Genomic DNA, 27,846 nt, shown 5'->3' with positions numbered 1-27,846 from the left:
GAAAGACTACAACAGCCTCCATAAACAATGTCTTCTCCCTCCCATACTGAGTTCTTAGTCTAATAGACTGATACTGTTTTTCTGAAGGGAGGGCTTGCAACTCACAAACAACGACAACAAAGATGAGTAATGGAGCAGTCGTTTCATCAATTTAAACAAATTAAGACCTTTTATCAGTCTTCCCTGCAGCAGACCCACACAAATTAACACCATCTAAGAGCCATACCAAAGGCAACTCTAGAGTAATAACTTCAAACTAGATTGAGGGCTGCAGGCTGTCTGGGGCAAGTTTACTGCCCAGTTACCATCTATCTCCCCCCCACAATATGTTGTTTCAGCTTTGTTAACTGCTACAAGTCAACTGATAGAGCCACTTCACAAATTTATTCAGTGCCCCAAGGGCTTGAAGGTCTTCATCTGAAGTATCTTTTATACATTATTTCAATGGCACTTACTACAGAACTCCTTGATACTTAAGAAGGAAGTGAAATGTTGAACTTTAGCGTAAATCCTAGCAGTAAAGCCTTTAGAAGAAACAAAAAGGCTTCAGCTGTTTTGATAAGAACCTATCAAAAAACCTTACCTTGCTCTCACCAAGTTCTGAAATCCATTCTTTGACCAAGTTATTCAGTCTACCAAGAACGACCAGCCTGTAAAGAAAACTCACGTTAAGTTTGCCCTAAAAAAACCCCAGGACATTAACAAGTTTTACAGTCTTGTTATACCTGTGATTCAGTTCTTCCTCGTCTTCAAATACCCCACATGCTTTCATCGCTTCAAGCAGCTTCTGAGTATGAACGGAATCTATATCCTTAGGAGGAGCCAAGCTAATTGCAGAAGTAATTCCATAGTGCCTTGGAGGCTGGTTCTGCAGCCTAGGAGTACTGGGGGAGAAAATAAAATACTGAAGACTCCACAAAAGAAAAAAACAAAAAACAACAAAACAACCACCACCACCTTACTGCAAAACACCTTTCCACTTACAGGTTTCCAAATCAGCTTCTGCTCTTTTGCCCAGCATTAGCATAAATGAGGGAAAACAGACCCTGCTTATGGTTTTGAGATAACTTGACCTAACTTAGAAGCCACAACTACTTTTTTAAAAAAAACTTGTGGATATAAGAAAAGATCCAAGTTGCTACCATCTTAAGACGGCTTCTTTGCATTGCGCTAGACAGTTAGAACTGATCGCCAGGAAATGAAAAGCTTTGAAATCCACTAAGGGTGACACTACATACAGCACAAGTTTTGGACACATTTCAGTTTCACAGCACTTTTGATTTAAGGTTATTCCCATCAGCTTCCTAATCCCATTAAACAAGACAATTGAACACGGGCTTCTTTTAGTTCAATGTAGTTGCTGTGCTTCTACTGATTCTAAAAGGACATTATACTTGACTGCAGAGGAAGGACAAAGCGGACTGTTAAACAGAGTTGTTGCAGTAAATTCAGCATTACCTTGGTTTTGCCTATGGAAGAGGATGAATGAAAACATCAACACATCTGCAGCTACTGCTGCTAGCAGAGCCTTGTGCTCTTAACACAGTGGTCCATTTTTATAGCGCAGAGGCTTAGCTCTACATACATCTGTTTTAATCTAAATCCAAGAGATGTACGTCAGCACGCAGAGCAGCACAAGTTAAGCTCTGTTTGTACAAGGTGCTCAAATCTGCTTTAGCTAGCTCACTGCCCAGTTAGGCTGAGCAGGACACCAGGCACCTGGGTTTGGAAGCCCACAAGCTTACTGCCCCTGGAACTCCAAGCACAGCAAGGCACCATTTTCACCCCCAACCCTCCGCTTGCCCTGCCTCTTTAGACTTCCTTGCAATCAGAAGCAGCACAGGACTGACTGACATGGCAGGACAACATTAAATTTAAAGCAGCATGAGCATTTTTATTTTTGACACCATAGGACCCTTGCTTTAGAAAGGGAAAAATGGAGAAAAACCACCCTACTTTGCATTACCAGCTGAAACCAGGAGAGAGAAAGGAGGTAAGAACTGTACTTAATGGATCAAGGGTCTCTACAGAAACACTAGTAGCAAAAGGGGGAGACACAGTGAAAAGGTCTCTACAACTCATCATGCTTGTCAAAGAGTCCATATCCAGACCCTAAGGCTACAGGGATTAATGATGGCATTATTCAAAGCGGACATTTTCCTACTTCACAAATGGACAACTTCAAATATTAGCTGGGTTAGTCAAGAGACGCTTAGAACTATTTAAGGTATCTGACCCACTTTGGCTGGAATGGGATGAGGAAATGCTCAAAGGACAGCTTCAACACTTGATTTTAAAAAGATAGCTTATTACAACTCCTCATTTCTAATTGTTGCCTTTACTCTGCCACTGAGGGAAGATGGATTTCTCTCGCGCAGAGTAGATTTGTCCAACTACAGACATGGCTTTTAGTCACCTGGTGGGCTCCCCCACCCCCTTCTCTATGAGCTCATTTTTCAAACTTTTTTCTATGCGTTTTCCAAAAAGCTGGAGGGGGCAGGGGGTGGTATTAGGATGGTAGTCCTATTAACTAATCTCCTCAGTCAGAACGGCTGTTGACTTACAAGTGTAACGAGGCCTTGACCTAATTTCCCTTGCCTTGTTTATAGGCATTGCCTACTTCCACTTCATAAGTAAAAACGTTCCTAATGAGTATCTTCCTTCTTACGATACCATTTTCATAACACATACAGAAGGAAAGCCTATGTTTAATTGCTGTGCATTACATCTAAATTAAAACACCTACAGCAGCAACTTCCTACATGCTTTACGTATTACTTGCAGTGTACAACTTGCACGTCAGAAAGTTTGCACAACACAAGAATGGGTTTTAGACTTTGCTAGCATCCAAGATCTTTCCATGTACAGAAGGCCACCATCTAGCTGCCTTTCATTGCTCCATTCCTCCTACAGAGGCTATAATTAGAGACTGACATAAAGGACAATATCAATAAGATATATCCGATATTATGAAGAGCAAATTCTTTTAGTCAGTAGGAGATATTTTTCAGTTGCTTGCATGTATTACTGAAAATTTGATCTCACACCTTAAAAGTTGAGGAAAATGGCACTTGGAAAGTTTTACTGAGAGAGTGACTTATGCCCAATAGCATTCGTTCCCCTTTTGGAATTCAAAAAAAAAAAAAAACAACAAACTTCCTTCTCTCTCTCTCAACTGTACCAGACTGCCAGGCATATACAAAGAAGAGATCTTATGAGACAAAGGAGCATACGTGGCATACTACCTATTCATCCACCAGCCTTCTCTTTAAATGAGAAGTCTGTGGCAGTTTAATATTTTGCCAACTCTTGCTAGGATTTGTCCACCATAGGGAACATCTCCAACATACTTCTCTTGCGAGAGATCCCAATTTTATACAAGAAGTTCAACTGATTTGTTCCAAGTTTTGTCACTCCTTTATAGCTTCACAAAGCTGCAAGACATTTCTCCTGCATCCTCCGGAAGACAACGGATAAGTTTACACTATTACAGTTCAGGGAGTTGCCTTCAGCCATCAGGGCGCTGTATGAGCCTTCACTGTGAATGCGTCTCTCCCACTCATGAGGTCGGCTTGCCTCCAGCCGGGTAGAAATGTATCACTCCAGCCTTTTCCACCCTCACCACTTGGGAGGAGGAATGACTGGAAATCAGCTCCTGAACCCCCAAAATTGATAGCACAAACCAAACCAAAACAAAAAAAAACAAAGAACAAACCAACCAAATCCAACCAAGAAAACCCCCAAGCCCCATGACCTTCACGGAAGTAAAACCACCTACACCTTCCATTCCTACCACACAAACTCATGCGGAAAAAAGCCTGCAGACACCTGCTGGCAAGCTAAAGCACCTTGTTCCTGACGACAGCATTCAGAGAAAGCCACTTTTTTTTCTGCCTTGAAGCTGGGTCAGTAGCCCCAGAGCAGCACCCAGCCGCAGCCCGTTACAAGCTTACGGTGACAACACAATGCCGAGACAGGCACAGAGAACCTTATGCACAACTACGTTAAAACCAGGGGCTCTGACAAATTTTTCCAACCGAAATGATTCTATGACTCTATAAAGGAGGTGCTTGTCTCGTTGGGTTGGTATTTGAATGAGCCGTTGGTACTGCTGTTGGTACCCAAGCTGATGACAGGTTTGCAGGAGATGGGGGATATCCTGGAGGGGGGACAGTGTACCCAGCAGACGGAGGCTGACCAGGTGGAAACTGAGGAGGAAACGGTCTTGGTGGTCCCCCCGGTGGAAGAGGAAGCGCATGGGGTGCTGGAGGATACACGGAAGGTGGAGGCACAGGCACAAAGACTGGTGTTGATGCTGGTAGTGTTGGGGCCCGAGTCCTTTGGGTACGTTCACTGTTCGGGCGGCCTCGATTTGAGCTTCAAAGGAAAACCCCCCCACATGCGTCACTCTGTTACTCTCTCTCCCCTCATTTTAAAGAGGAAAGCTAATGAAGCGGGAGCATGGTGGCAAGCACTTCTTGTTCTCAACCGAAGCCTTTTTCTCCCTGCTCTCTGTTCATTGGAGACTACACTCATTTCTTGACCCTCCTACCTGCCTTCCACATCCTCACCCCCAACACTTCCCTCAGTCTGCTCTCCTCGTACTCAGCTTTGCGACTGTGGATGGAGGCTGCCCAGGCTTAAAAGAGACTCCCATCTCGCACGTGCCAACACTTCACACTTCTGATCTGCAAAGTACTGCACAGATAGTAACTCATCTTCTCCCAGACTTCTATCATCTTCTTCCACGTACACTTCCTGCGTTGTTGCCTCACCATGATGTCTTTGGCCTGCTCTTGTCCCCAAATTGTTATTCTCCTGCTTACTCAATTGCAGATTTCAGACAATCTGTGGGATGGATCCTGGGGTTTGTTTTGATTTATCTTTAAGATTTTATAAACACAGGGCACCCTTACAACCTATCTATAACACATACATACCAAAAGGAAGGACTGACCTGACCCTGCAATCATAGATAAAACAGACTCCTCTCTCACCAACTGAGAGAAAGCAGCTTGGCTATTTGGGCTGACTAAATTGAAGACATTCAAAATGGTCATAACACAACAGTGTTGACTTTTCCAAGAATTTGCTCCATCGGCATCAACTAAGTTGTTAGAAAAAAAAGAATGTTGGAGGCTGACTCCTATTGGGAAATCAATTTCTACAGCCCTGTGCAGCCAGTAACCAAAAGGGTGGCTTTCCACCTGATCCTTTAATTGTATTGAATTTTGATAGGTAATTCTGGTTTCCTCAAAAAGAGTTCCTTTGTCAGAGTCCTCTTCTCAATCAGGTACTGGAGGTTTATTTTAAATAATTTCACTGCAAGCACAGATCCCCTTTGTTAAAGCCAATTCAAATCAGGCCATTGAAAAATTAACGACCACTTGTATCCTCCACAACTATCTGTGCATACTCACTTCATTATGAATCAGCCGTTGCAGAAGTTAAGTGCTACGGCCTCGTTTAACATTGAATACATTGAATTTCTGCAGAATACTTACAGTTCCCAGCCTGGTCTGCCACCTGCTGAGCCAACTGTACTGCCTCTCCCTGGATGACCTTTTGGAGTGGAGAGAGGAAAAAGCAAAAAATCCCATTCAGTTTATCTGAAGATAATATTTTGAAAGGAATTCTAAAGTTACACTTCCTTACCAGTGGTGCGTATTGATTGTCCTTGGCGGCCCAGACGACTTGCTAATGCTGCTTGTCTTCGCACAGGAACCCGACAGCCCTTGTGAATAAACACAGACAGTTGGAAAAGAAGCTCTACTACAATATAAGAATCACTGCATATGTTGAAAAAAAGCTTACCTTCTCTTGCAACAAACTGCTGATTGACAGAGAGGAAGATGTACATGGTTCAGAGGCACTCACCAGAGCAGCGGCAGGTGTAACAGTCATGAGTGGTGGCGGAGGCGGTGGCGGCTGCTGCTGTTGCTGCTGCCAAATCTGCTGATGGAGCCTTTTTGTGTAGCCAGTTCCATTTTTGAAGTTGTTCACAGCCTACAGGCAGAAAAGCATTTACAAGAAAGTGTGATAAAACTTCAGCAGATATACAAACAAAAGCCTTCACAGAGGAAAATTACTCGTGTATTCCTCTAAATGTCATCAATCCTAAAAGAAACCAACATCCAGATGTATGAACACGTCACATTCAACACTGATACTAATGACTGGTAGCTCAGAGGACCTGTATTTCAAGTCCTTCAGCGTTAACGCCAAATGTGAAAGCGAGGCAATCGTGTTAAGTAAGAGCGGGACCTGAATTTGCCAGATTGTCTCTAAAGAGTCGTAAGCTTCTGAGACAGCAACAAATAGTGTATTGGAAAAGTCAATTTAGCCTTATTCAATTACGCCTTGCTTAAGGAGATGTAAATTAATATTTTCTTCCCTTTCCGCTTTTTACAAATAGCCTTTTCTTACAAGCACTTTATGTAAAAGTCGTCATGTTACCTGGCGTAGGCACTCGTTGGGAATTAAAGCATCAGGCGAAATATCTGTCTCCTGACACGTTGGGCATATATGTTCCTCAGATTCCACTAATGCTGTTCTAATACCTGTGTAGAATTAGAATAAGCAAAAGAGTATTTAGCCAAACTAAGGAAGTTTTGGGGGTTCTCACCAATCATAAACACATGTATATGATTAATGGCTGAATATGGTCTTGAACTAAGAGCATGAAGCTATAAATGTTCAATAGTGTAAAAAATTCCTAGTATGCAGCAAATAACCATACCGTTTTGTATTTCACCATTGGAACATCTGAAGATGGAGCCTAGGCTGTGTCTTGATGTTGCAACTAGTCTTTTCCCCACTATCTAGTACAGCGAGAAGTCCCCAACCTCAAGGTTAATGAACAAAACATGTTTCAAAAAAAACATTAAGAGGTTCAAAAAACCATTAGGAGGTTTGAGTTCTGAAGGTTTTAACCAACTCTCCCGTGGAGAAGAATGGGGATTAAATGCCTAACTATCCATTTGTTGCAGACCACTGTAAGTTCACCAGAGTTGGCTATATAATTTTGTATGAGACAAAGGGCTGTGGACAAACTAAACGCATTCAGTATCTAATACTGTAATCACCTGCACAATTAGCCACTCTCCTCATACTCGTCCTTCTGCTTGTGAAGAAGACTTAACTAGGTACATAAAAAGGGGAAAAAGCTTCCTGGCTTTTTTCTCCCTTCACACCAGAAGAGCCCTTTTCTGTTCAGGGTATACTTAAGTGTAAAATAGAACTGGTAACAAAGCAATTTCGTTCTCTCCTCTTTCTGCTTTCAGAAAATCAGATGGGAGGTTTAGAATTAACAAACATGGGAGTAACACTTACATTTCTCACAATAACTGTTGCCACAGCAGGGAATAACAGCTGCATCAGTCATTATATTCTTACAGATGAGACACGAGAACTCGTCTGGAACAGGACCATCTGAGGTGGAGGAAGAGGAGGAGGAGGAAGAGGACGGCTCCTCTGGTAAAAAGGGAGGCTTCTCCATCCTTCCTCTAGCATAAGCTTCCCTGGAGGAGGGGTGGGGAAGGAAAAAGAAACGAGTTAAAGATGGGTAGAGGAAAACTTTTCCAAGCTTTGGATTTTATCAAAGCAAGAGAAGAGATGGAATTCTTCTCACTCCACATTAGCCTCCTAAAGCATAGGCGCTTACTTTAAACTACTTTTCGATAGCCACAACACTAGAAGAGGGAGGGAGGAACAACCTTCCTTCTGCAGAACTCTCCCATTCATTGCATCAACTAAGAAATAAGCTCAGACTAGAAAAAGAATCTTTTCACAGCTAGAAAGCAGGTGAAATGAATCCCACCTCTCCTTTGCCAGAGGATAAAAGTAAATTGCAGGCTCAGGATAACGTTAGTCTCCGAGCAATTACATTTTATAAAAGCAAGAAGTCTATGTTACAGCTTCTGCAGAAGGACATCCATGATGGAAAACCAGAACTGCTACCAAGGGCATTTTAAAACAGCCACTCCTGTCAGCACACGGCAGTATTTTCTTAGTGTACAGCAACAGGAAAACTTCAGTCTGTTTCACACATGGGGTTTCCTCAAAGTCAGAGGGGGAGGAAATCTCAGTCCAACAGCCATCTGTTAAACTTGGCAAGAAGCTTTTGAAACATAAAACAGAAGCAAAATGAGCTTGCAAAGAGAACAAATCCACTGTAAATGCTACTGAAATGTTTTGCAGAAACACAGATTCTTGGCATACCACAACCTGAACCAAATTCCAGGGACACAAACAGTAGGACCACCCTCTTTTAATATTACAAAGTATCACAGATTTTAAGGTTAAGATACAATGACAGTGCTTCCTCCCCTGTAGTGACACATGCTGGCCAACTCAGTTGCATTGCCACTCAGATATTTAGGCGTGGTTTCTCTCCTTCGCTTTTTGGTCAGTCCACTTAATTCCATACTTATGCTTTCATAGTTGGTGTTGCAGAGTTTCCAGTGTTTGTCAGCATAGCACCCTTTGTATCGGGTACCTCTAGCACGAAACTCCTTGGAATTCCTGTGCTCTTTCATTCTGGCAACAGACTCAGAATTTTTGTCCTCTTCAGAAAAGAAAAGCAGACGTACCTCAAGACCCACACTTAAAAAGACTTTCCAGTGATTATTTTAAGCAGCAAAAGCCTTTAACCCTCTCCTTTTACCTAGCGTAAGGGATGCTCAACTGAAATACTTCTTTTCCTAAACAAATAGAGCCAGGATGTTCCAAAGGCTTGAGCAGGATTTTTCAACTCAAGCGACATCCTTTGGCTTAACTTCAGGTTCCTTAAGGGTGACATATCCCTTAGCTCACCATCCACTCAGAGAAGAGACACAAACCCGCTGCTCCTCCTCCACAGCGCAGTTCAGAGACACTAATTCGGTGCTCTGAATCACTCACTGCAGATACCTGCATTCACTGCCTATACACGTGAAGGTTGAACTCGGACCTCACGCATATACCTTCAGTGACTAAGGTTAAATGGCATCAATCCTCAACCAGGGACTTAGTGTAATTAAAACACGCAAATATTCAAGAGATGGGGCAAAGAGAAATGTCTTGCTTTTGTACAAAACCATAAAAACTGTGAACTGTCATTAAAAAGAGTGCAAAACAGAAACATTTCCACTAATACTGAAAGATATAAAAACATGCATGAAAGTTCACCGAGAAACACCTATGGATATATTGAATGTCTACGACCTAGAAAAAAGAAAATTGCACATTTGTAATTCCAGCTTCCCCTGGAATTTTGAAGGGCTTTGCAACAGTGCCATATAACCTCTGCATTTCACCCCAACAGAAACAAGTCTTAATATGAGTATTCATGTATTTGTTACGTAACTGCCAAGGTAAAACAGTTAAAAACTAAGTAACATCACAAGTCCCCCACAATCGTACCCCATTTGTCGGGCGGTTCTTTATGTAGTGGCCACGTTTTCCACAACGAAAGCAAGTAGATGATGGTGGAGGTGGACCCAAGGGTTTCTTCAGGTAACTAAAAGGTTTGGGGGAAAAAACCAAAAAGGTAGGCATGTGTCTCTCTTGTTAAAACAAACATCTCTGCAATTTTTCCACAATCTGCAAAGATCAGACTGGACATAATCAACACTTACTTGACTGGATCCTATTCACAGCAGGACCCTATCTTCAAAGCTCTTATTTCACCTTCTTCGGAAGCACTGGCTTCAGCCACACTGGCAGTCTGTTTAACAGGCAATTATTTGACACGCGCGTTAGAAACACATTTAAGCCCACACAGCCAAAGACAACACCGCTCACCCGATCCTGCAAAGAGCAGCACAACGCTAGCTGAGGTTGCATGAAAACAGTGGCTTACATAAAATATAGCTGCCCTGAAGATGTCCTGGGGAGTCCTGACGCCATTACAGGGTGTCTATGTGCCTGTTAACCTACTTGAAAAGAGCATTCTAGGGCACTCAAAACCTTAGGCTCTCTTTGGGCCTTACATAAAGACTTGTGTAACCAGACCAATTGCCTTCCAAGCAGGCTCAGGCCATGTCCACCAAAAATTACCCTGTCCAGTATTTTTAAGCTAGGTTTTAAGCTCCAGGCTAGCTGAAGGAGAAGACATCCACTGTACGTTTAATTGAGAAAGATGTATGCAAGGATCATTATTTACATTTTGCAGCATTAAAAGGACACACAACTTCAAGAGTCGGGGAAGTTGCTTTTGCTTGCTGAAATTCAGCTTCTGACACAGAAGCATCGTTCAACCTTCAGGCCCACAATCTCTCTTAAATCCTTCACAGAGCTGATGGGGATAGGCACAGCTTGCATCCCTGAATACCTGGGACTGGGAAAAGGCCTTGTCAGAGCATGTCTTCACAGCCTTAAAAAGGATGAGACATCCAGCAACCATCCTTACCATGTGTGTTCTAAGCTAACAAGAAATACTTGGCAACACGCTTTATCATGGGGAGGAGGAATACAGCTGGAAAACTACTGTAAAGAAAACCATGCAACAGCAACACAGGATGCTGGCTGCAATGTGTGTTACTTCATGAAAAACGACATGAAATAAAAACTGATGGCTGGTGGGAGTTGTGCATTGTAACATGTAGCTGGGGTAGGTGCAGAATACTTTAACCAGGGAATCCAAAAGCTATTGGAAACGTTGGCATAAATAATTCAGATCGTAATTCAAGAGCAGAGCACAAAAGAACATCTCCTAAGGGAAGACGCATAACGGCCTCTTGCATACGCACGGTATCTCTTTCTGCGGAGGTGAAGCAGGCTGAAAACCACGGAAGACAGCCAGGAAGAGCAGAAAATTTGCTGCAGTAAATACACAAATTGCAAAGCATGTGCTAGCTTGACCTCACACATATTTTAAAACAAATACTTAAGTGTGTCCAGCGTGTACAGCGTCGGTTTCTCTTTATTGGCTCATACTCCACACTGGATTAGCACAGGAGAGAAAAAAACCTGCTTGAATATACAAGAATAAATTTTTCACACTGAAGATCACAGCTGTTGCCATCTTCCATACCTGCCTCAACTCTGACCTCTAAACCCCAGTGCCCTTCTTATGCCAGGAACTCAGCCATCTTTCCCACATGCAGGAGCACATCCCCACAATCCCCAGGAGACCTGCATCTCTATCAAAAGGCATTTGGAGCTAAAAGATGAATTGGCTGGCACAGGTCTCACCCTGTCCAGCAGCCCAGCAACTTGGAGATTTGGGTTCACAAATACAAAACACTTTAAAGCCAAAACACTCTCTCTAGCTGCTACTTTGCTTAGTCTTGTTTGAAAGAAATACTTGGCAATTTGAACATCTTCTCCACATCAATTCAACCAGATTTGTTTACATTCAAACTTTAAATCGAAAATATGTAAAAATCCAAACTAAAAAAATTGCACCGTGCTCATAATTTTTACCTAACTTTTTAAGCATCTTTTGCTCAAAATACTTATATTTTGATTACAATCCAGTATTATTTCTCGGGAGTTATAGAGCACTTTTTTCACTTGAGTGCAATGTAGTTAGCTTATCTCCTAAAAATACTTCATTCCTGATGACTAACAAAACTCACAGTGCAAAATGAGACGCAGCATCTCCCTGTGCAATGCTAGGCGCCTTGGGCAGTGGTCCTCAGAAACAGGACAAACAGAGAGTGCCTAACCTTATCAGGGATGAAGCAAAGAGGAAAAGGCATCTAATTAGACCTACTCGAAGATCCAAGCACGATCTTCAAACACAAACTTTCTTCCGCAACCAAATGTCTAAGACTGACTTTCCTTTCTGTTAAAATCAATCAATCCATCAATGAGAGACTGGACTTGGCTTCAATAAGGGCTAACAGCAGAGTTGCCAGAGACCTGATGAGGAACACAGGAGACTGGGGTGTGATTCATCTGACTAAATGTGGATGTCTCTAAGGTAGACGCCCATGGCCGAGCCAAACTTGGTCCCGTTTTTAGGCAACACAGAGTTAAGTCAGTATAACCAGTGAGTTCAAGGGACTGTTCATTTTATCCGAAATAAATACTTATATATTTGGTCAGAAAGACCCCCCATTAGATTCACTGATTTTATTCACTATATCTCCTTTAAAATAAAACAGGACCTCACGCCAGTTGTGCAGGCAGAGACGATTACAACTGCATTACGGATACACAGATGAGGTCAGACAAATCACAGTCCACCTCTGCTCCATCCAGGTTGGCTCAACACCGGGAATTTACATCTCCCTCACCTCCAAAACAGCTCCCGTAACCCCCAGAAGAAGGGAAATGGCAGATTCGCCTGTGAAAGCTCTTCCTATGAGCAATGACACCAGTCACTGGACCAGAGACAGAGAGCCAGTCCCCACCCACAGCCCACAGCTCCTGAACGTCATCTAAGGAGAGCTGCAGATTCCAACTTTACCTCTTCTCAAGCCCAAATGCCGAGGGATTTACGCCAGAGAGAGGAGCTCCGACGGGATCTACTGGCTGCGCTGGGTCCGTTGACCCAACTGGGAGGGACCATTCAAAAACTGCCACAGGGACCCCAACATTCCGAAGCATGCGGGGGGGGCTGGGCTATGCAAATGACGGAGCCCCCAACAGCTGCTTCCACCCACTGCCACCCACCAGACCTCACAGCACCGACTGCTACAACGCACCAAACCTTCGCGGGGTGATGCCCCTCCACGCTCAACTCGAGGACGCAAGCTTTGAGGGTGGCATGGGCTCGAACCCGGACATGGCATCCTCGCTGCTGGAGGGCGAGACGGGCATGTTCACCTCCCTCTGAAAGAGGGAAAAATAACATCAGAAACTCTCAACCGGACACAACAAGAGCTTGAACTCATTGAAACCAGACACAGAACATGTCTCTATGAACTTCTCATCCTACTTTTTAACAACCAAAACGCTTTAGTAGTATGCTTAAGTAGTACGCTTTAGACAACCATGATTAATTGCAAGAATTCACACGAGATCATCTGAATGCCACTGTGAAGGCTGTTTAATGTTTAAGCAAGCTGGGAAGAGATTTTGTCAGCCAGGACTCCATCAGCACCAATTTTTGTAACACAAAACGGCTATTTTTAATCCTAAAACCATTTACTCTCAGCAGGGAAGGTAATTCACCGTATACTGGCACTCAGCTGTTCACACACACCTCCCCCCGTTTTCTTTAAAAAACCCCAACAAGTTGCACTAAGCAGGATTTCAGATGGAAGGCAAATGTAGGTAATCCTTCCAGAAATAGAGGCAGCTCAAAGCAATTGTCCTCCTGTCCCACAGGGAGCATCCCAAGAGAAGACTGAGCTCCCCAACAGGTCTTGCATGACTGCAATCCCTCCCCAGCAAGCCCAAAGAGAAATATGATGCTCTTGAAAAATCCCAGCCCTCAACACTTGAATGGTTTCAGAGCAAAAATCTGGACGGGAACAGGAGCCCCATTTGAGGCTCAGCAAAGCACAGCCTGGGAAAACCAAAGCCAGCAGATGAACTCGGAGCTTTTACAGAAGGCCTCTGCACAGCAGAAGCATCCTCACTTCCAACACCCTGGATTTTTCCCCTCCATCTCCAGCACTGCCTCCCGTCTCCCCGTGCTCTCCTCTCGCCCAGGCACCTTTCCCACCCATTCCATGTCTTCCCAATGCCTCTGTCTTTCTCTGTGTTTGTGGGCAGGTGTTACCTCGGAAACATGGTCCCAGATGGGTCACCTGCATCTCCTTCTCTTCTTCCTCTGCTGTCACGTGACTGCTCCAGCTGCCTGAGGCACTTTTGGACCTCCAAAGCCCTTCCAGCCTGCCTCCCTTCTGCTGTTAAATCCTGTTCCTGCAAGAGAAGGGACAACCACTTGCTCTCCCCTCTGTGGCATCTTACCTGCATCTTCCTGAGCTGGTGGGACAGCTGGTGGCAACTGTCGCCATCAGCCCCGGCTGCACTGCAAGTCTTCTCCTGGCACGGGCGCAGCTCTGGGTGTGCTTGGTGCGTACCGTGCTTCCTGAAGGAGAACAGCAACAACCAAAGTGACTCCTGGGCACTGTCCTGCTGGAAGAGCCGATTTGAAGGCAAGTTTGCTGCAGGTCCTGAGGCCGGCTGGTCCAGGGCTGCTCCCTGTCCGCGGCCACAGGTCCCACGTCTGGCTCCTTCCAACAGGATTTTGGAAAGCCCGTTCCCAGCTGTGAGCGCCAGCCCAAGGGCACAGGGCACAAACAGCCCCCTCCCCCGAGGTCCCCAGCCCCCAGCTGGCCTCTGTCCCCAAACTACTAAAACTTCCAAACAGGCTCTCCCTGCAACTACCTGCCCTTTTAAGAAAACAAACTGTATGCTCCCAGAGTCAGTAGCCTGACTAAGACTCTCAGAGGGTGATTTGGGATTCAATTCCAGAACAAAACAATATCCATTACAGAATCTCAGCCACCACCTCCAGCATCATCATCATCACCACTGACCCACAAAAGCTGCCTTGTAAAAAATCTCACAGCTGATTAAAATTACCCTCTCCTCCCCAAATCTTTGTCCCTCTCATACCCTCAGACTACTGCAGTAATAATCACATCATGATTCTGTAATTACCACCAATCTGAATCCCCTCCAACACATTATTCCCTGAAGTGACTGACAGTACTGTTCAAAAGGGAGAACCATCACTAACCACGCACCCACCTGTTAGTCCTTCTGCCTCTGTGACTGAGCACATCTTCATGGCTATCTCTGCCTGACAGGAGATGACTGGCCTGAAAAAAAGAAAAAAAAAAAAACCTTACATTTTCTTGGCTCTAGAGTAAGCAAGGAATTTATGATAGTGATACAAACAAGTTTAAGAGAAAGCAGGATAGCGGAAGAAGCAGAAAATATGATATGTCTCACCCACCTCTAATTTCAGAGGAAGTTCCAGGGGTGGGTTTTTGTCTTTGTCTGTGGGGTTTTCTCACCACTGCACAGCCCAAGTGAAAAAACACACACCTGTGTTTTATGTAGAACTGTAAACTACAAGAGTAACACTAGCCAGTCTATGTAATTGCACTTCTTTCCAGGACACATCGGTCACTCTTTTTACATTTCAGTGGAGAGCTTTGCGTTAAAAGTCCCTAAATTCTCATACGAAAATAGCAAAACATCACCTGTAAATCTTTGAAAGGAACAATACATTGAAGGAAAACTGTTCATATAAACTATAAATGACACTTTTTTTCCCTAGCTGACCAGGCCCGTCAACTTTTGGCAGGAACACGAGCACCCACACCCATCCGTAATCCAAAGATCTCCCTGAAAGGAGACCGAAACTGCTTCTGCAACATTTACACTGATGAAAGTTATACCTTACGGTCGAGGCCGAGAACATAACTTACAGTACAGCACGGAACCAACAGAATGAACATTGAACAAAGGCAAACAAAACAAAGCCGTAAGAAATGGGGATGCTTTGGTGCTCAAAAAGCCCCTCCTTGTGCAAAATTAGAAGCAAGAGAGAGCCTAACCCTAACAAGTATTTTACTATTCTCTATAGAAATAGCCACAAGAAAATACAGCAGTTTTCATAACAAAGCTGCCAGCTAAATTAGATGCCCTCATTTAAGGGCAACCACTTCTGGCAGCTCTTGGAGGGGTGGGACCAGAATAAATCCGGGCACTTTCATAGATTAATTTTACTTCTCCATTCTTCAAAACTGTTCCCCATCTGCAGGAATGACCATGACACCACTTCAGGCAGCAAGGCAAGAAATACTTCAGTCCAACACACAGTTTTAAACCACTCCCTCGCCCACTCTCCCCAGCTCTTCTAAGCAGCCCAAATTCACCATCTGACCTAGAGCAGAGACACACACAAGAGCCACCAGCACAACCAAGTCAGACGCGCTTGGAATTCAGGCATCCTCTTTTCATGGCACTTGCTATCCGCCCAACAGCAGCAACCCTCCAACCAAAACTTCTAACCATGTACACAGCTTTTCAACAAACAAATGTGGCGAGAGGATGTTTCTAACGTGAATGGAGGAACTCCTGTTATTTGACATAGTCACCTTTTTATTCAACAGAAAACACTAGGGTATTAAAGGAGAATCAACCATGTCCTAGCTGTGAAACAGGAAAAAAACCCCAAACACCTGATATCCCATCCAATTAGTTTCTTACTTCAACAAATACAGTACAAAGGAGAGTATGAAAATAGAACTCAACCCGTACAGCCTCAGGACGTTGCTCAACTAACAGGCACTGAGACAATCAGACACATAGTGCAAATGAGTTAAGCTGTGCTGAGTGCACTTCCAGGAACACCAATCTGATATTTCAAAGCATCTTAAGGAGAAGACGCTGAGAATTCCGTCCCTTAGAAAAAGAAAAAACACACACTTGCCCTGTGCAGTTACTTCTCCTTTTTAACTTTAGCAAATACATGTATAAAGGAAACTACAGTATTTCAAAATTAGCCAGGAAGTAAACTGTTAGGGAATGGCACTAAACAAACAGCAGGCACTGTGGACAAAGCAGGAAAATCAAACGGGGGGAATCAATTGGGCTAATTTAGCTGGCATGATTGAAGCAAGAGCCCCCTGACACACAAAGGTCTTTATATACCACAAAAACTTGAGGGCAGCAGCTGCTCTATCATGAAGAGGCAGCCCAGAGCTCATCCTATGCAACCAGAAACATCCTGTTCTCTTCTGAATCTCTCTCCTCATTCTAGGTCGGGTCAGAAAAGGGGACCCTGAGGTCTGACAGCCCCCAGATGCAATCACCCTCACGTCTGCCCTTTCCCCAAAATGGAACCCCTTTCAGTTTATCACAACTCCTACCGTACCTGCTTCACTGGCAAAGGCACCTGCTGGCCAAATCACTGGACTGAGGCAAGCTGGGCAACGTTGCCGCGTGCCGCGATGGCTGAAGGCAGAAGCGAAGCCGTGGTGGATACCACGCTAGGCAGAGAGCCAGCGGAAGGCAGTGAGCAAAAAGGCTCTGCCTTCGGTGCTGGAACTGAGGAAGTAGCTGCAGCAAGTTAAAAAGTGGCATTCAAAGACAAATCCCAGCACTCCAGCCTGCATTCAGGAACACAGTAGCATTCTCCCCTTGGTTTACAAGAACCACACCGTTAAGGACCAGTAGCATAGGTTCTTCAGCATTTGGAACAAGAACTCCACATGCAACATGTGCCAACAGAAATGCCTTGGCATAGACAGCAGCAGCTCCCGAGGGCCCATTTGCACCAAGGGTTAAGCAACCCAGGACAGCAACAATTAAATTACTTACTGGGTAGGCAGGCAGAAGTCCTCCAGCTCCCACCAGATACTGGTTAGACAACAAGGGCGGTACACCTCGGGGCATGTTTGGAGGAGCTTGGCCTGGACAATCAAAACACAGACACATTAACAAGCCATTAGAAAAGAAAAGCCTTCAGCATCCACACAAGATAGCTCACACCACTTCAAACTGCCTCCTAAGGGGCTGAAGTACCTCAGATTAAGAGTCTGGGAAGAAGTTTAGGGGACCAGGCACCCTGCAAGCCCTCACACTTGGCCCTGCTGTAAACTTCCATTACACATACTGCATCCACACCAGAAAAGGAAAACAGCACACAAATCTGCAAACTGGGGGGGGTGGGGGTGGTGGTTTTTTTGTTTTGTTTTGTTTTTATGATAAGAGTGAGCTTTTATACGTTTGAAGCAAATAAATACACACTGAAAATTAAGAGTCTCACTCATGGCTTTAAAATTACAACGCAACCATTCGCTCACAGCACAGACTCCCAGCATGATACCACAGAGCAGACAACATGCTTTCTTCCATTCCCAGAGGAAAATGCAAGAACAGACTATATTAACAGTGGTACGAAGACTGGATTTGCTTTGAGATGAAGCCAAACAGAGTAAGACGCGGTACAAAAAAGAAGTAGAAGCAAAATGCACACTTTTCAAAGTTCAGTAATAGTTGGATAATGTACAATTTAGTTGATCATAAAAGCACTCATGTTGGCTACCATTACATTTCACACTTGCTTTCGCGTTCGGTTTCTTGGTTGCTCAAGGAACACTGTCATAGAACACTTCTGTAAGCTAAGGTCAAGGAAGCTGCAGTGAAAAAAACAAGAACTCAGCTAAAAAGTAACTTCACCACAAAAACAGACCTTTAAGAGAAAAGCAACAACCTGACCCAGAGAAAAAAAACTGAAGGAGATGGGATGCCTTAGCTGAACCAAGCTGAGATGAGAAAGGCTGAAGCCAAGTATCACGCAAAGAACAATGCACACTGTGGTCAATTGTTTTACATCTTTCTAAGCTGCTGGTACTTCTTCAGCAGCTGTACACAGACAGCAGCTCTCACCTATAAAAGCTTACCTCGTACACTAGCACAGATACGTCTGGGTTTGATCTGCAATTACACTTAAGGAAGGACAACTTCCTTTATGGATTCTGCTCATCAAGTAGCCCTCCTTCTCTATGCAACGGTTCACCTCAGCTAACCCAGAACTGGCAGAAAGTTCAGAGCACTTCCCACCCTCCAAAATGAGGGGAGTGGGGAGTTCCCTCAAGTTCTACCTTTTAGCACATTTCATCTGACACAAAAGCTTTTAAGGGTTTTACAAACACTGCTGCTCTTTCTTCAAGCCTTTGAAGGAGATGAAGAAGAGTGAACAGCCTTAACTGCTAGGCAATCTTTGAAATATAACGCCTACAAACAGAAAAGCACCTTTGATGCTTTTCTGCATCAAGCAGCAGCTTCTGCACCTTCTGCAGAAGCAGGTGCTCTGCTTTCCAAAGGTGAAAATACCCATCTAGGGACACAGCTCACAGCTCCTATTAAATAAAAGAGTAAGGGACTTAGTTCCTATAGTAGAGGTGTCCTTACAAACTCACACTCTCTACCAGGCAGGCTGCATACTCTGCATTGAACTTATCCATAATCCTCTACGAGCTTATCAAGATCAATTTTCATTTTATACTGACCTTGAGAGAACGCAATACAGCACAAAGGTGCCAGCTACTCAAAGAACTAATCTAAGAGTAAATAACCAAAAATAACTTTCACAAGGATCAACTTTTACATTAAATTCAAAATCAAATTCCGGGATTAGCTTTTTGGGTTTTCAAAAAACAAAACCAAAAAATCTTACTGAACTAACAATTCAGATAGTCGATTTTTACATGAGACTGTTACCATTCTCTGTCACCTGCACTCTGACACCTCCTTGTACAGAATACTACACCCTGTCAGCACAGAAAGACAGTCAACTACTAAATGAATGCAACACCATATTAGTACTGCTGCCTTTATCTAAGTAAGGAATACTTTAGAAAGTTACACTGATTATCCAACTAGTTACTAAAAAGTCAATAACTCACCTGTTCTATTACAGCCTTCTGCATAAACTGCCATCGTATATTGGCAGATACATATACACACACTCACATTTACATACACCCACAACCGTACTGATAGCTTGACAAAACAAACTGAGCTTTCATTAATTAGTCTTGCAACAGGATTTCAGGAAACCAATATTGCTCGGCTGTATTCCAAAGTTATTCACTGATAACCAACACCCCTCTTGAAATTAGTCTTCTTGGGTGGAATCCTGCCCTGTAACTCTTTGTGTTTGGAGAGCCTCTCGTGGCAACACCTACTGGAAAGACAGTAATATTCTGTCTCACACTAGAAAAATCAAACCTAGACCAGGGCCCGACAAACAAAACAAAGGGAAGCACCGCACTAAGACCAAGAAGGGTTTCAATAGCCAAGGGAGTTCCACGTGCTTTCAAAACAACCCCTATTTTAAACATATATACATATACGTATGTATAGATACACATATACGCACACAAGCACAGACTAGGTAGTAGGATATTTTTTAAAGAACAGAAATTGTAGGGTTGTGTATACACATACACACACATATGGACAGGAAAGGAAAACATGCTTGTAGGGGTGTGTGTATTCACACCCACGTCTATGTGTGGGTGTATGTGTATGTATATACACACTCCCCTACAGACAATTTTTTCTTTAACTAGTATCCCACTACCTTTTCATGAAAAAACCTGAAGTACAGAGACAGCTCTTACCAACAAGAAACACCTCCAACACCGCTCATTTGTATCTATCCATGTACTCTAGTCTTAGAAAAACAACAGCTGCTTCAAGAATTCCGTACCAATGACTCCCAGACACACGAAGTCCAAAACCAGAAGGCGGCTCACCCCACACACGCTTCGTTTCTCAGTCTCTCCCTCAGCAACTGCTGCCTCTTGCCCCCGTCTCCTCTGTCCACACGCCCCAGGATGGGAAGCCGCAAGTGCTCTTCAGGTACCCAAGCCTAAAGAGGTTTAGGATCTCTACTGCATTTGGGGAAACACAAGCCTGAGAAAGATTTGCTCCGTACCTAACCACCACTGAAACACTGAATCAAAAGGAAGACACACCAGCTCTGCCAAGCAAAGAAACTGAGGAAGTTTCTCTGCGCACAGAAGCACAGCTGGAGACACAACTCCTGCGGGCACGCGGTCAGGAGGATTGAACCTCATCCATTTGGGACCCTTTGAGAATACCAAGCACCCAGACTCTTCTGGAGGATGCAGCATTTTACAGAGGGGACCCTCGGAAAGAATCGCAGAGGGGCACACTTATTCCCTGGGAAAGCGCTCTGACACTTACCTGCTTCCCAGATAGCGTAGGACAATTAAAATACAGCAACTCGTTAGTAAGCAGGGGCTAATTTCTGGCCCATCATGATTCTAACAACAGCCAACAAATCCCTCCACTAGTTTTGTTCAGACTGTATTTATGGCAGTTCTTTGCTCTACATTTTGGGGGAAAGCAGATCACACAGCTTGCATCTTCGATGTGGAGGGCCAGCTTTCAAAAGAATACTACAAGACCAAAAGAGCACAGCATAGTACAGCTTATATGTAAAGTAAATATTACATCACAAGCCACATTGCACGCTTCTGTCAGAGAAAATGGGCTTTATGTAGGTGCATGGGAAGTGGGCCTTTTGCTCAAAAAAAAAAAAAAAGAATCCTGATTTAAAAAGTTCATATACTAAAACAGTCACACGACGTCCTTTTTGATTCGTCTCTAAATCCACATGTAGATTTTATTCCTCCGCTGCCATCTGAAATCATACTGCTTGAGGCACTCTTCATGGAAAACCAAGAAAGCTCAACTCAGAAGGCAAAGACCCTTCTTAATGGAACTGAGCATCTGTGACTGACGCGCGGAACAAACTTTACAACTCGGAGAGTGAGTTATAAAGCAGGCATGTTTATTTCAGTGCTGGGTACACGGGGGATCGCTCCACCTATCGTGCACACTGTAAAGCTCGTTAGTGAAGTTTAAATACATGTGTGATATAAATATTCATCATATTTCCCAGAAACCTTATACATATTCATTACATTTCCAGGAAATAATTAACATATGCAAATGCCCTTCGCACAGTCGCAGTTGTTGCCTTGGGTGGTCGTCGGGTGTTCTTCGGGGGTCTTATCATCCTCTTCCTCACTTAACCGTTCTTTACCTTTTTCAATATCTTGATATTGAACTTCTGTTTTTCCTTTGTTCTTCTTGGATCTTTCATGCCAAATAATCTTTGACCTCCAAAAGTGCTGGTCTCATGCCAACAAACCACCCCTTATCTTCTTACTTGCATTCTTAGTTTCTCTCGTCCTTGAGTCCATATCTCTGTTCTCCTGTGTTCTCACAAATCTATCTACACAGCCTTTAATTACTTCGAGTTGCAGGATGTCTTATCTCGTTAAAGAAAACCATATATTCTGCTTATACCTACTTATTGCTTACGAACTACAAAATATAATTGACATCTGGAATATGTATCAACTACCATATATCATGACTACAATACACCTTCTCCCTCTTTTAAACATCACAGCATAGTAAACACAGTTTTTAAATTCCAAGCAGAGAGATTCCAACTTTGAAGGCTACAACACGTTCTCCTTTTAGCACAAAATAACCCATTTCTTTCACTTACCCTCCTGTTTCTTCTTTTTCGTGCTGCAGCACAGACAGCCAGTACCCACAGCTGCACAAAGACTCCCACCGCTCACACCAGTGTGCAAAGCACTGAGGAGCCTTGGCTCACTCTTGGCAGTACAGGAGCAATCCATCTCAAGTGCGCTACACATTTGGCATTGCGGGGTATCACAGAGCGAGACTTAGTTATTACTTTTCCTCCTAATAACAACAACAAAAGAAAAAAGAAACCCTCCTCGCTTCCACAGCTCTTCTTTCCAGGCTAGAGAATTACGGCAGCAACTACCGAGTCTAGCAGTTTACTCACGTGCTTAGAGTCTGACCGCCAACACAATCTAACAAGAAGAACTATTAAGACAAGCAGAGCTGTATTTAAAAAAAGTGGGGTTTCTCTTTCCTCTCCTGCGGGTGTATGGCCCAGAGCAGGCTCAACTTCTGATCCTGAAAACTGCTCCTCAGTGCTTGTATGCTCACTCTGGGAAACAAAGACAGCTATTCCAATTCTTTTGCAGGTACAATCTTTGTTTACTTTCTACTTTGAATGAAAAGGAAACAGACACTTAGCATTAAATGCAGCATGATGCTCCTTACCTTGCACTCCTCTTTCTCTAATAGATCTGTATCTTAGAACATTCTGAGTGTATTCTTTCCCAAACCAGGCACTGAACATGAACCCCTACCAGTATCCCCTCACTTTCAGTAACTTTGCATACATCATCCCAGTGGTCCTCCCAAAATGTACCAGGCTGCATGGCTGCATAAAATGAACCGGCACCATTTAAAACCGTCTTTGGCCTGGAGCACACGGCACACATCTCGGTTGTTTGCTGTATTCTTGCTATGAGGCAGCAAAATTAACAAAGCCAGGCTACACAGAGGGGGGTAGTGGGAAAAGGTCTGGATCCAGCATTTGGGGGGAAGGGGGAAGGATGGGAACCTATTTGATTCTCAAAATGCAACAGCGATGTTTTCCAAATACCTTGCTGACCAGACCAAAACGAGATTGTTGAACATTAACAGCAATAAAAAGAGCACATTTCAGCATTTTAAATGTGTTGCTGTGCAAGGTGGAGAATGGACAGATCAGAGGAACATGCCACACCTTCCAGCTGCAGATGGTTGCCTAACAACTGACAGGGGAGCACGGCACTGGCTGCTGTGGGAGTCCTTGCATCGGCAAGGACACAGGCCTGATCCTAACCAGGAGACTACTGTATTTTGAGGAGTCAGTGGTCCATAGAACAGTTAACGGGAGAAGGCACGGGCCTGGCGCTGTGCAATGCTGCAAATAGAGCTTGGTCTTCAAGCCTGTGTTGTGCCGCATATACCCCTTGTTCACAGGATCACCTCAGCCAGCTCATCGTAACAAAGGAGCCTGCAGACAGCTCCTGCTACTGGCAATTACATGTCTTTGTCTCTATCACAAAGTGAAGCAAGAGGTTCTCAAGTGAACATCCTTTTCTTTGACAGCAGAAATGATGAATGGTATTATTTTGCTCTCAGAAAATCCTGGGAGAGCTCAAAAGATCAAGTTGTCTGTGGAACCTCTCCACAGGAGGGAACTGCACCACGTGCCGTGCCCTGCTCCAAGGTCCCTCTGACCACACCACTTGCGGTTCCCAGCATCTGAAGGACATAAGATTATCTAAACCATCCTCTTCTTCCTTCGGGTGTTAGCTTCAATAAATGGAATTCTAATCAACACGTTACGCAGTCCGAGGACCTTTCTTGCAGGGATCACAAAGAAAACTACGTCCAGTGCACCACAGTTTCAAACCCCAAAGAAGGGTTCCCAGTGTACTGTTTAGGGCTTAGAGTTTATTAGCTAAGGATTTAGACCTTTCCATTTAACAGGAAGTCATCAAGCCTCAGCCCCAAAGTGCTAAACTGTAAACCTTGGAACCCAAATGGTCACTGGGGATTTGAAGTTTATGGATGAGGTTAGATTTGAAATCCCAGGCCCGGATCAGTAAATGAGGAAACTGCAAACCCTGACTGGGAAATAACGAGCCCCACAAAATCAAGTAATAAACCATACCTCCTGACTGGAGAAACCCTCAAGAACAAACTCCAAACTATAAACTGTAACTGAAAAATCCTGAACCTTCAGTTTGCAACACAGCTGAAAGCACACTGAGTAGAATCCATCTATGGATCCACAGCTATATCACTAACACACTACTGAGGCACGGTCAACACCCACCGCAAGGTCCTGCGCTCCCTTTCCCACCAGATCTGTCTGCATTCCTCATCCTTAACTGCACACGGGTCTTATTCTCACCCTGAGCCCACCCTGGGGCCTACCCAGTGCTCCGCTCCCTGACCTTGACCCACCTCCAGCACACACCCCTGCATACATCTTGGTGGTCCGATTTTGGCCAGCGCTCGAGCTTACCGACTTCCTGGCACCCTCTCTCCCTCAAAGTCATTCATCCCTACGCTGGTCCCCTGCCCTGCTAAGCAAGGTCTGACTTTTTGCTTCTGCTCAGAAGAAACGACTGACCAGTGCTACGTGGCCAACTCATCTGTGAGGAACACACACATGCAAGGCACATCCCAAGACACCCTGCTGTACAAAAAGGACTGCTGAAATGTTGCACCTCACTAAGAGCCTCACTGAAACTTTTCTAATGCGACAATGGTTTTATAGAGATACTATGCATAACACCTTCAACAAAAGGTTTACTGCCTCACCTTTCTCTCCACTCCTATAGCAGCATTAGGGGGCTCAGTAGAGGTTATTTTTGTACACACACTGGAAGTTGCTCCTGGCCCTCACTGTCCCTTTGCAGCCTACTCACAGGCTCAGCAGCACTGGGGATCGGCGCTTGCTTGGTGAACTGAACATCTCGTTATTCTCATTCTCTGCACAGCCTATTTCCAAAATTGGAAACATCCAGCTAGTTCTCCCACAAGGAAGGTTCCAGACAAGAGAAGGCAAGAGGGGCTTAGGAGGAAGACGTACCACAAGACAAAGGTCACCTTTGTCTCGGCAGGAGGAGGAGGCAACACGAGGACACAGCAGGACACAGGAGGTAAAGCAGGAGGAGGCAAAAGGAGGTAGCAGGAAAAGGAGGAGGAGGAGGCAACAAGAGGCAACAGAAAGCGAAAAAGGAGGAGACCACAGGATGCCACATGAGGTAACAGGAGGCAGGCGGAGGACGAGGCAATAGACCGCCACAGGAGAAGGAAAAAAAGGAGGCAAGAGCAGGACGTAGCAGGACACACGAGACAAAAGAAGGAGGATGCAACGGAAGGCAAGAAAAAGAGAGAAAGGAGGAGACAATAGGATGCAACAGGTGGCAACACTAACAAAGAGAGAAGTAGGCAACAAGATGCTCTAGGTGGCAACAGGAGAAGGAGGGGGCAACAGGAAGCAACAGCGGGAGGAGAAATAGCGGAGGCAAGAGGAGGACACAGCAGCACGCAGGAGGTAAAGGAGGAGGAGGAGGCAACAAGAATCAACAGGAGAAGGAGGAGGAGGCAACAGGATGCCACAGGAAGCAACAGGAGGCAATAGGAGTAAGAAAAAGATGAGGCACCAGGGAACATGGGAGGACACCAGAGGTAAACTAGGAGGAGGCAACAGTATGCCATAAGATGCATGCAGAGGAAGCAGGATAAAACAGGTAATGGAGGAGGACGAGGAGGATGTAGGAATCGGTGGAGGCAACAGGAGAAATAGGAAGCAACGTGATGAGGGAGGAGGCCAAAAGGAGGCAAAAGGAAAAGGTGTCTTTGTCCTTCCCGGGCCTCCTCTTGCCTTTCCTTGCCTCCTCCTCCACTTGCTTCAGGCTTCTGCTCTTGCCTCCTGCTGCCTCCTCTTTCCTCCTCCTTCTCCTCTTCCTCCTCCTTCAGCCTCCTTTTGCCTCATGTCCTGGTTTCAGCCCAGCCGGGAGCAAAGCACCACGCAGCCGCGCACTCACTCCTCCCTCCCCGTGGCCACGCTGGGATGAGGAGAAAATACAAAGAAAGGCTCGTGGGTCGAGACAAGGACTTATGCCCACTTATGGTCACGGGCAAAAGACAGGCTCAACTTGGGGAAGAAACAAGATCAATTTGCTTTACTACCGATCCAATCGAAACAAGGCTAAGGACAAGCAAAACCACCCCTCAGAACACCTTCCCCCCAGCCCCCCCTCCTTCCCGCCTCAACTCCACTCCCGGCTCTCTCGACCTCCTCCCCCCGGCGGCGCAGGGCAACAGGCGAGGGGGGTTGGGGTCAGCTCACCACACCTTGTCTCTGCCGCTCCGTCCTCCTCGGGGGGGGAGGACTCCTCACTCGTCCCCTGCTCCACCGTGGGGTCCCTCCCACGGGAGACAGTCCTTCACCAACTGCTCCCGCGGGAGTCCTTTCTGCGGGCTGCAGTTCCTCACGAACTTCCCTGGCGCGGGGCCTTTCCGCGGGCCGCTCTTCAGTCACACACTGCTCCAGCGCGGGCTTTCCCCCGGAGTCACGGCCATTTGGGGGGGCCTCCGCTCCCCCGCTCACCTCCATGGGCTGCAGGGGGACAGCCTGCCGCCTCACCACCTCCTCAGGCGCCCCTCCTCCCCCTCCTCCTTCTTCTTCTTCCTCACCCACCTCGGTATCTGCAGAGCTCTTCCTCGCCCATTCCCATCCCCCTCCTCACTGCAGCTTCCCCGCCTTCAGCATGTTCTGCCAGAGGCGCTACCGCCGCCGCTGATTGGCTCGGCCTTCGAAGGGGCGGGTCCAACTTGGAGCCCGGCAACCTTCGAGCAGCTTCTCTCAGGAGCCACCCCTGCGGCCCGAGAAAAACCGCCCCACACAAACCCGGCACAATTACCCGTAGGCTTTTTTTAGGGCCCGCAGTTTCACCTGGGGGGTTTAAGCCCTCAGTTTTAGGGCAGAAAGCCTCTTCTCTGTAGGGCCCAAAGCCTCGTTTTCCCTTCCCAAAGTCTCAGTTTGGGCTTCCAAAGCCTCATTTGGATGGTGCACAGGCTCCGTTGCAGTTGGCAGTGTCTCCTTTTTGGAGCCCAAAGCCACCTTGTCAAGCTCCAAAGCCTCATTTTTAGGATCCGGCCAGTTGCTCTGAGGGTCCACGCTGCATCCTGAGTTTGCAAACCCTCATTTTCATGCTCCAAACCCCTCTTTCAGGACCCAAAGCCTCATTTTTTAGCATCCAAAACTGTGATTCTAGGGTTGAAAGCCTCCTTTTGGGGGTCCAAACCCTTGCTTTTTGGGCCCGGGGACTCATTTTGAGGGTTTTAATCGCTCTTTTAGGGTAACATGCCTCACTTTTAGGTTTCAAACCTTCATTTTTAGGACCGAAAGCCACTTTTTAGAGTCCACAGCTTCGTTTATAGGGCCCAAGTACACATTTTTCTGTCCCGAAGCCTCGTTTTGACTGTCCAAAGACTCCTTTTAGCGTCCCAACCCTTATTTTTGTGAACAAATCCTCATTTTGATGGTCCAAAGCTTTATTTATAAACTCCAGAGCCTCATTTCAGGGTCCACAACCTTGTTTCTAAACTCAAATTTTGAGGCTCCGAACCTCATTTTTAGGGCCCAATGCCTCATGTTCAGGGTCCAAAGAATCATTTCCACAATCCAGCCCTTCATTTTTAGGGTCCTGAAGCCTCATTGCAAGGGCCCAAATACCCATTTTTAAGGTCCAAACCTTCCTTTTACAGCACAAACCCCACTGTTAGAGCCCCAAGCCTCATTCTTTCCCTTCCAAAGCCTCCTTTTCAGGGAACAAAGCCTCCTTTTCAGGGACCATAGGCTCATTTTTAGGATTCAGTCTGCAACTAGGAGAGCCCAAGGCCTCATTTTGAGGGTCCAAATTCTCAGTTGGAGGGCCCAAAGCCTCATTTGAGAGGCCAAGCTCCTCATTTAGGGTATAAAGCGTCACTTGTTTAATGTACAGC

Source organism: Harpia harpyja, chromosome 21 (assembly GCF_026419915.1).
Source record: "Harpia harpyja isolate bHarHar1 chromosome 21, bHarHar1 primary haplotype, whole genome shotgun sequence".
Classification (NCBI taxonomy): domain Eukaryota; kingdom Metazoa; phylum Chordata; class Aves; order Accipitriformes; family Accipitridae; genus Harpia; species Harpia harpyja.
The sequence above is the reverse complement of the archived record's forward strand: the minus strand, read 5'-3'. Positions refer to the sequence as shown.